Source organism: Cupressus sempervirens, chromosome 4 (genome assembly GCF_028749045.1).
Source record: "Cupressus sempervirens isolate cs-2001-9-10 chromosome 4, ASM2874904v1, whole genome shotgun sequence".
Classification (NCBI taxonomy): Eukaryota; Viridiplantae; Streptophyta; class Pinopsida; order Cupressales; family Cupressaceae; genus Cupressus; species Cupressus sempervirens.
The window spans coordinates 760962531-760973257 of NC_143121.1; the positions used below are offsets into that span (position 1 = coordinate 760962531).

Sequence of the window (10727 nt, forward strand, 5' to 3'; positions counted from 1 at the left end):
GCATCACCTAGATCTAATGAGTGATAAGTGTTCCATTTATTCTCATTCAAGATGGATTCATGTTGAATCACTACTCATGAAACATGGGTCAATAAGTTTGATTCAAAATCACACAGTTAAATCCTGATAGCAATATCACAATGTGATTGTAATAGTTTTTAGAGTTTGATATGACTTCTCTCCAATGTAAAGTTCTTATTCTAAGAGATTTCCATAAGACAACAATGGCCCACTTCATTTATGGGTACCATAAGAGAAGTGAGTTTAATGGCATGTGAAGATTGATGACTTGTGTCATATGTAAAGTTTTTATTCTAAGAGATTAAAAAATAATGACATACTTGATATTTGCCTACAATAGTGAAGTGAATATAATAACTTATAGAAACCCATATGACTTGTCTCTAATACGAAGTTTTTTTTATAAATTTTAATTAATAAAATGAATGTAATGAGGAAATACTTACATAGTAATACCAAATTTAATTATGATATGTCCCACTATATGGTATTACTTCTTCCTCAGTATTTTCTAATAGTTTCATTTACATATTAGTTTTGTACAAATAAATTAATATAAGAATAAACATTACAATTAGCGGTAATAAAAATATATTTGAGTAATCTAATGTATTGTCAAAGTTTTAACATGAAGGCTGGACAACTTTCTCCAATTTAGAGTCTTTTTTTATGAAAACAATACAACACTTGATATTTGGGTGCAATTAATGAAATGATTATAATTGTTTTTTTTGGTGATCTACATAACTTCTCTCCAATGTAAAGTTTTCATTTTAAGAAATTCATATAAGAAAACAATGGCCCACATTATATATGCATACTATAAATGAAAAGAATTTGATGATGTAAATGAAAAGAATTTGATGACTTGTGATGAACAATATGACTTTTCTCTATGGAAAGTTTTTATTGTAAGAAAATTTGATAAGAAAATAATGACATACAACTCCATAACATTAACAAAATTTGAATATGGTATGTCCCACTTACTCCTATATATATTTACGCTGTTCTCAACCACAACAATTGTTATTATAGAATTGGTGTGGAGGGATGGACCACGTTTTTAAAGCGTTGTGCTGTGCCAAAATACTGACACTGGATTCATCATGTCTTTTCCTCCATGACTATGAACGATTCTCAAGACTAACATCTTATCTAAAACGTACGTTTGGTGTTTCGGAGTGATTGATCGAGCGTTGAAGGTTTCAACAACGAAGGGAACAACACAAAAAAAATTGATCACCACAATGAGAGGATAAGATATGCATGATGTCCGTATTCTTGAGGAAACATCCAACAGAGACCACAAATTAAAAAGATCATGTGAGGCACTGTAAATCATTGACTCAGAGTCAAGTCTATTTCCCATCCATGTCTTACTCTTCCCCAGAATTCATTTAACCTAAACAAACTGGTAGCCCGATACCATTCTAAAGCCTCAGTACTCTGCAGCCTCTAAATGGGTTTTCACAGAGTTTCATTATTGGCATTGATCTATATTCTACTGGTGCGAACTGTTAGTGGGAATTTCATTTTTCAGAGTATTTAAAACAGAAAACAACAGCCTCTTCACATTCTACAACTCCGGCATAGCTTTTGAGTCCTTGCAAGTCACAGCAGAAACTGTAAATCCAGAGGCCCCGTATTCCCTACAAAATAGAGACGGAAGAGTCATATTCAATGATCCATACAGACTATGGAAAGACCCAAACAATCCAGTATCATTCAACTCCACTTTTGTTTTCAACATTGCACCTACGTACAACAAAAGTGCAGGTGAGGGCATGGCGTTTATAATATCTTCAAACAAAGACATCAGACATGGACCAGATGCAAGCCATGGCCGCTGGCTGGGGCTCTTCAATTCCACCATTGATGGACTGAGAAGCAACAAGATGGTGGCAGTTGAATTCGACACAGTGAAGAGCAACGGTACAAACGATCCAGATGATAATCACGTAGCCATTGATGTCAACAGCATAAATTCCACAAAAATTGCGTCTCTTGATGTGGGTAGTATCAATTTAAAGAGCGAAGGAAACATCACGGTGTGGATTCAGTACAGCGCGATTCAAAGGCTTCTAAAGGCTAATATCGCAAAGACGCCTGATGGGATTCCCTCACAGCCTGTTCTACAGTATCCCATCAATCTCGCTCATTTTCTCGACCCATTAGTCTATTTTGGCTTCACGGCTTCCACGGGGAATAACACTGAGCTTAACTGCGTCCATTCATGGAGTCTCGAGATCGAAGAGCTCGAAACCTGCAAACTCAACTGGGGATTAAAGATCGGACTTTTGGTCTCTGGAATGGCTCTTGCAGTCTTCTTTGGAGTGCTCATCGTTATATTGTTTATGAAGCACCGGAAGTATAAGGCAGATGCGGCCGTCATTTCAGATGCCCTTCGTAAACTTCCTGGTCAGCCACATGAATTCAAACACAGAGCCCTCCAGAAGGCCACTCAGAATTTCAGCACGCAGTCTCAGATTGGCTGTGGTGGTTGCGGAGCGGTTTATAAAGCGCACCTGCGGAAGAACAAGACTGCGGTGGCTGTGAAGCGCATATTCAAAGACTCCGCGCAAGGGAAAGAGGAGTTTATCTCGGAGATCAGAATAATCAATCAGCTCCGCCATAGAAACCTGGTGCCTCTCCTTGGGTGGTGCCATGAGAAGGGTAATCTTCTGATGGTGTATGAGTACATGCCCAACGGGAGCCTCGAAAAGTATATAGCCGAAGGCCGTCTGGATTGGGAGCAGAGGTATAGTAATTCATTATCTATCAGCCGGGTTTTCATTATTTGTTAGAGACTAAACTCTTGTAATTTGAATTTTGATCATTTGATAGAGAATTTTTTTATATGATCTTCGATTGAATTTAACATAGAAGATCAAAAGGGTGAGGTTGTAGATAAAGTAGATTTAATGATGGAGCAAATTCAATAGTTAAGTGTGTTTGAGCTGGAGTAGAACTGAGATGGGTGATCTTCCGGTGCTTCACCTTTGTGAACATCATCTAGATGGAATAAGTGTTTCATTTATCATCATGTAGATAGACAGATTCTTGTGAACAGCTATTCATATTACATGGATCAATTAGTTTGACTTAAAAACTACACGAGTTGCTTTAAGCATAACCTAGATGCATGTTTCATTCATTTCTATCAGAGATGGGTTCTTGTAAACCACTACTCATGAAGCATGAATCAATGAGTTTAACTCAAAAACTACACAAGTTGATGTTAGCATCACCTAGATGCAATAAGTGGCAAAGTGTTTCAAGTTCATTTACATAAAAGATGGATGGTTGTTAACCACACTCATGAAACATGGATCAATAAGTTTGATTCAAAAAACCACACAAGTTGCTTTGAGTATCACCTATATGCAATGAGTGCTAAGTATTTCATTCATTTTAATGAGGAAAATTTTCGTAAATAAGTATACATTAAACAAAGATCAATGAATTTGACTCAAAAACTACAGAAATTGTTGTGATCATCATATAGAATAATAAGTAATAATTGTTTCATTCATTCTCATAAAAGATAATTTCAAATGATAATTTCATGAGAATTACTACTCATGAATCAATGAATTGAACCCATAGATGACACAGTTGAACAATAGAATAATCTTCTAATTTGATCCTTTGATCATGTGACATACGGCAGGTCCGCTCTTGTATTAATATAACAATTTATCCGTGGTATTCTTTTCAGGTACAAAATCATATCTGGTTTGGCGTCTGCGCTGGTTTACCTCCACGAGGAATGCGAGCAACAGGTAATCCACCGCGACCTAAAGCCGAGCAACATCATGCTGGACTCAGAATACAATGCTCGGTTGGGAGACTTTGGGCTTGCTCGAATAATACAACCCAACAGGATGTCTTTTACAGCGAGTCGTGTAGCGGGCACACTTGGGTACATTGCTCCAGAGTGTTTTCACACTGGAAGAGCCACTGTTGAATCGGATGTTTTTGGTTTCGGCGCCATTGTTCTTGAAATTGTTTGTGGAAGGGCTCTCCTTGGGCTGTGGGAGATGCGCTCGATTTGGTGGGTTGGGTGTGGAAATTGTACAGAGAGAGTAGGCTCTTTGAAGCTGTTGAGTGCCGTTTGCCTCTCCCTCCGCCTGCTGATCATGTTCTCGGCGCTGTTAATCAGGATGATATAATGTGTTTGTTCATGGTGGGTTTGGCCTGCTCACATCCCAATCCACCAAACCGGCCAACTATGAGACAGGTGAAACAGATTCTGTGCAAGGAAAGGCCGCTTCCATATGTTCCAACATTTCGGCCTCCGTTTGTTTGGCTTCATTCTGACTATGATGATAGCAGTTTGACGAGCAGCTCAGTTGGTTCTAGTAGAGAAAGCATGTCCAAATCGTTTGTAAAGGTATAGGGTGGAAAGGGTCACCCTTAAATATCATATATTAATGGAAAATCTAAGTTTAGAAAAATAAGTCATTTAATACTTTTAGTTTAGGAATGAAGTCTTAGTGTGTGATGTTTAAGTCATTTGGGTAGAAAGTGGGTTCGGTAGGAAGAGTTACCATGTAGTTTAAGTGAATTGTGTCACCATGTTTATAGTCGTTGTTGCTTGTGTTTGTGGTCAACACAGATGACCTAGAATTGGCAATAGATTATAGGGATGTTTCAAAGATTGTATGAATATAAGTATTAGATTTGTAATAGAAGTCATGAAATGTAGGAGGGGAGTTCAATTCTAAAAGGTATGAATGTTGGAGATGAGAGATATCATCTTATGTATCAGAGTTTATTTTGAAATTTAGTAACTTGAATTTGTGCAAATTCTATTGGCATTGTCGATTGAATTCACATTTGAATCTTGATTTCAAGAGTATTATAGAATTGTGTTAAAAGATTGTACAAATGTACATTTATTTGTTATTGTAATTATATAAGATTTGAATGTGACATTCTCAATTGATTAAGTTGCACTTGAATCTTGAATTCAAAAGTATTGTACAATTATGTTAAAAGATTTTATAAATATACATTTATTTGTAATAGTAATTATATAAGACTTGAATGTTTGTTATATTAATTATATAAGTCTTGAATGCTTGAGATGAAAAATATCAACTATGTACCAATGTTTTCTTTGGCTGACATTAAGTTGTACAATTTAATTTGAGAAAGATTGTACGTGATGATTTATTTGTAGTCTAAGCTATCTATAATGAACCTACACCTGAACTTTTAGTTTAAAATTATTGTAATTTATATTTTCAAAAGATTGTAAAAACATAAATATTCATATGTTTATAGAAAATATGGAAAGTTTCAGTGCTTGAGATATGGCATATCATCTTATTATTAGTGTTTAACTGATCTAAAATTGCAATTTTATTTTAGAAGTATTGTATGAGAGGATTTATATGCACTTTGAACACTCTAAATTGATTATGTACCTAATTTTATTTTTATTTTTATTTATTTATTTTTATTTGTGTGTGTGTGTGTGTGTGTGTGTGTGTGTGTGTGTGTGTGTGTGTGTGTGTGTGTGTGTGTGTGTGTGTGTGTTTAGAAAAGATTGTACAAACATAAATATTCATGTGTTATGTAGTATAATATTTTTTGGATTGAATCTACACCTAAAATTCTATTTCAAGATATAGTAAAACTATTTTCAAAAGATTGTATAGATATAAATATATTTGTATGTTGATAGGAATCATGAAAGGGTTGAATGTTTGACATAAGAGATATCAATTTATGTAGTGGTTTATTTCAAACTATTGACCTAAAGTATTGTGTAAGATGGATTAAGTGCACTCAATTTTTTTGGATTGAATGTAGAGCTATGATTTTATTTCCAAAATTAATCTACATATATCTTCAAAATATTGTACAAATATAAATATTCAGCTCTTCATAACAATCATGAAAGGTTATATGTTTGAGACAAGAGATATCAATTCATCTATTGGCACCATTTCAAAACTACTTCACAAATTCAATTTTAGAAGGAATGTATGAGACAATTTATTTGTAATCCAAGATATCCATATTGAATCTACACCTTTTTTTATATAAAAAAATGTATAGATACACTCAAAAAAAAATAGAAAAATAAATATTCATACATTGATACAAATTACAAAAGGTTTGAATGGTAGATATTTGAATTAGCATCTTATATATCAATGTTTATTCAAAGTTTAAAAAATTGAAATTGTGATTTAATTTTAGAAGTATTGTATGAAATGATTTATATGCACTTACATTCTGAATTAAATTTGTTCCTAAAATTTTAGTTCAAAAACATTCTACACATATATTTAAAAGATTGTACAAACATAACTATCCATGTGTTAGTAGCTATCATCAAAGGTTTGAATATTTGAGATAAGAGATACAAACTTATATGAATATTTAGTCAGAACTAAGTGACCTAAAATTGCATAGATTTCACTGAGAAGCATTATATGAAATAATTTAAATGTACTCCAATCATTTTGGTTTGAATCCATGTCTAAATTTTATTTTAGAAAATAGAACCACTATTTTCAATAGACTGTACAAATATAATTTTTAGTGTGTTGATAGAAATCATGTAAGGTTTCAAAGTTTGAGATGAGAGATACTAAGTTATATAGTGGTTTATTTAGGACCATTGACCTAAAGTTGTACAAATTTTATTCATAAGTATTGTATAGGATGCTTTATATGTATTTCAAGATTTTTGGATTGAATGTATACTTGTGATTTTATTAGAAAAGATTGTTATATGTGTGTATGTTCAAAACATTGTACAAAAAATAATATTCATGTCTTCATAGTTGACAAATTTTTAGAACTACTAGACTTATAGTACAAATTTTATGTTAGAAGTATATTATGAGACGATTATTATGAACTCTAAACTTTCAAGCTTAAATATGAACCTAAAACCTATCAATACATGTCAAATAATCATATTATTTTGTAAACTAATTTACAAACTTTAGATTAAGAAGTATCACATTATTTAAGAATCTTGGAATTTGTGTCAATTGAATTATCATGTTTTAAAAGAGTTTTCCAACCTTTGACTCTACTAAATCAATTTATTTATTTCAAATAAGGTTTCACAAATGTTGTAACTAATTAGTTGGTTAAACATGGATCTCCTTTGAAAAGATTAATGTCAGTTTGAGGATCAACCTTCAAATGTTCTTTAGATATTTTTTGGAAGAATAGTTTTAAACATACTTGATTAACCTTGGGTTTCTCCTTTGTTGTGGCCTTTAGTTATTTTCTTGAAACCTTTCTACCCTTTTTTCTATTAAATTTGATATTAATTTAAATAAATTGTCTTATGTGATAAAAAAATTCTTATCAATGCAAAATATTTTAAATTCCTTTAAAATTCATCTAAATATTTATCTAGTAAAAATATATATATTAAAAACTATTTTAAAAATGGATTAACCAAAACTCTTTGGGTCTCATGCTATCTTGCATATCAAGTCAAAATATAGTTTGAAAATTCTAATTTGATGAAATGTAAACAAATGAATTCATTTGAAATCATTTCTCTTTTCATTATGGTGGAGTATAGTGGAAAATTATATTACTAAGGATGTCTATATTACAAGGTTACGTTTTTACAATTTGATTGCTATATTCTATAGGTGATTAGATAGTTAGTTACAAAAATCTTGTAGTATTTTTTTTTTTTAATTTTAAACATGGATGGCTAGGCTGCTATTTGTTGGTCTATGGTTTGCTCCTTAGTTGATAGTGATTTTGTCACTTTGTTTACTATTTAGTCTAGTCACCCAATTTTGACTACCTTTAATATCAAAAACATTGTAATGGTACTTCAAGTGCCACATTTGAAGCTTCATTTTTTTATCATTAACTTCTAAGCTAATCCTGTCTTTATTAAGATAGAGCATCACACTCTTGCTTGGTTATTTCTTGGAAGATAAATAATTCAGTTTGGTATAACAATTAGAAGGGAAATGGAATAGTTTTAGGATCGATTCTTGACAAAGATACATGAGATTTTCAAGAGTTTCCTCTAGATGAATTTAATTTTGATTTTTTCATTTTGAGTTTGTTTTTTAATATTTAATTTGAACAACATATTTTATGTTCTTAAATTAAAAGGCTTAAGCTCTAAGATTAATGTATTCATTAAGGGTTTAGTTTCTAATTTTTTGCATTCTTCACTAAATCATTGTTAGTTTGTCATAGTCATCGTGGTATGGATGGGTTTGTCAATTTATTGTTGGGTTGTATACATGTCAATTTTTCTAAACTAGTGTTTAGTATCTATTGCACATAATTTGCATATTCTTTTGAGTATTACAATTTCATGACCATAATTTATATGTTTTTTATTAGATGATGAAAATGGGTTTTAAGGTGACCCAAAACCTCATATAGTCTTTACAATAGATAAACTATAATTTATATGTTAAGACAATGATTATTTCTCAAAATACACATTAGGGTTTTTGTGTTTGTTCTACCAACATGCTCTTTACTTCACCCTAGCTATTGGGTTGGTCATATGTTTCATCATTATTATACTTTCATATATATTCCTAAAAAACCCTTGTTAGGTTTAACATATATTTCAAGTGGTATGATTACTATATGTAATATAATAATAAGTATGTCATTTATTTCACATACATAGTCAATGTTGGATAAAACACTTGGTAAGGTTTATCATATATCCAATATGCATTATACTATCATTTATTTGATTGGTTTTGTACATTATATGCATTACAACTGTGTCATAGGCACACACATATTCACTCATATGAAGAGATCATGACTATTTAATTATTTTAGGATATACATGAACAATATATTAATATGGTAATTCAATTTACATTAGATGATTAGAATTACAATTTGAGATATACTTTGATACTTGAAAATTAATATAATGATAGATATCCTTTTTTTTAAATAAATTCATTTCAAATATTTGTTATTTTATTTTGAAATGTATTAATGAGAATATAATTTAGTGATTGGTTTCTTATCAAAGAATACATATTGCGATGGTCATTTTGAGTGTGTTAGTATACATATTGTCAAAGATGGGTTGATATAGTTTGGTTTGAATTCATTTTCCAATTAGGAATACCTATTAAATAACATAAATAGTTTGGCTTTAATATATAGAAAAATAATATTATTTGGTAACTATCTATTGATCAGACTTTGATATTTTTGTGTACAATTAGTTTGTGTACAAAAGGTTGATTGGGTTAGAATTTTATGACTAGATACTATGAACTATTGGTAATAATAATAGGTGTTGTGTTCAATAATATATAGTATGTAGTTGTAGAATCCAAATAGAAATAAAGTTTTATCATCTCTAAATGTAGATAGTTGTAAAAGATTTGGAAATCCTAGAAGGAAGATTGTAATAAGGACAGAGTGAAGCATTTATCTAGTGAGGCACTAAAATTGTCGGTGAGATGTAAAAATTAATCTAAAGGGTAAAGACAATGAGGCTAATTTTGACTAGTTCTTTCATTGGAGGGTTTTGACTCAATACTATTCTTATCCTAATCTTTTGTATATGATCTGTGCTTAGTGTTATCTATATTAGTTGATTTAAAAGAAGTCAAAAATTTTATTTTGTGTGTGATTAATGATTCACCCCCCCTCTCAGTAACCATTGTACTTTGACAAAAACTTCACCTAGGAAGTCTTTCTACTTCACCTCTCTAGTGACCTTAATATTTGGTGACTAAATGATTCTCAAAGAGCACACAACTAGCATTGGAACAACCACTAAGATATGTAATCTTATTGCCATAGAAACACTAATGACTTTAGGAATTCAATAAGGGCACAAGATGATAGTGTAACACACATATGTCCCTATGGTTAGAGTACATATGATGACATAAAAAATAGTGAATAGTAGACAAATCAACTAAAGTAATTTGGTAAATAGATTAACAAAAATAGGATAGAAATGATGTAATAAAGTTAGAAAGCACAACGACACTAAAAAATACAAGGAAAGGAAGAAGATAACACCAAATTAAATAGTTGATCAAGCTAATAAAATTACAGATTTGAGTTTTAATAAAATTACAGATATGTACACAAAAAAATGTGTTTGCGTGGTTGTTTAGAGATTTGCCTCAACTAGGCCCCTGCTTTGGTGTTTCCTCCTCAATAGTAGCCAAATAGACATGAATAAAAGTGTTAGATAACTATAGATAATGGATACACATTAGTGAAATAGTATGAATATCGAATGGATACTATAATATGCCCAATAAGACTCAAAAAATAAATCCCCTTAACTAAAAAATTGAAAATCCCCTTGATTTGAAGACACAAATGATTTCTAAAGGCCAAATGAGAAGTGAGTTGAAAGCTTGGAAGAATAAAATACCTCAATAGGGAACTAAAGATGACTTAATAAATATGTTAAGTGTATGAAGTAGATAGTAGGATCCTTAGAGAGCCTTTATGAAGCCAAAAAATGAATTTATAATGCTAAATTTCAAATTTTCATGTTGATTGGTGCTAGATTTGGGTGTTACAATTGTAGGGTAGTAGTTTGTAACACCCTAAGGGAAATATGCATTTCTATGGCTTCATAGATGAATATGCACCACATATACATCTTAGTGGCTCATATGCATCCATTGTTTTCTAGATTGCATCGTTAAGATCAAATTGGGTGGTGACAAGGCCAGGTGAGT

At 31.5% G+C, this 10727-nt stretch overlaps 1 pseudogene across 1 annotated transcript; it reads left to right on the forward strand.

Annotated features, from left to right (window-relative positions):
• The first annotated feature begins 1431 nt into the window (after positions 1-1431).
• Positions 1432-4833, forward strand: LOC149563600 (putative L-type lectin-domain containing receptor kinase S.5; annotated as a pseudogene). The gene is made up of 2 exons (XR_016363568.1): positions 1432-2782; positions 3743-4833. The product of XR_016363568.1 is annotated as a putative L-type lectin-domain containing receptor kinase S.5 (transcript).
• The last annotated feature ends 5894 nt before the right edge of the window (positions 4834-10727 follow it).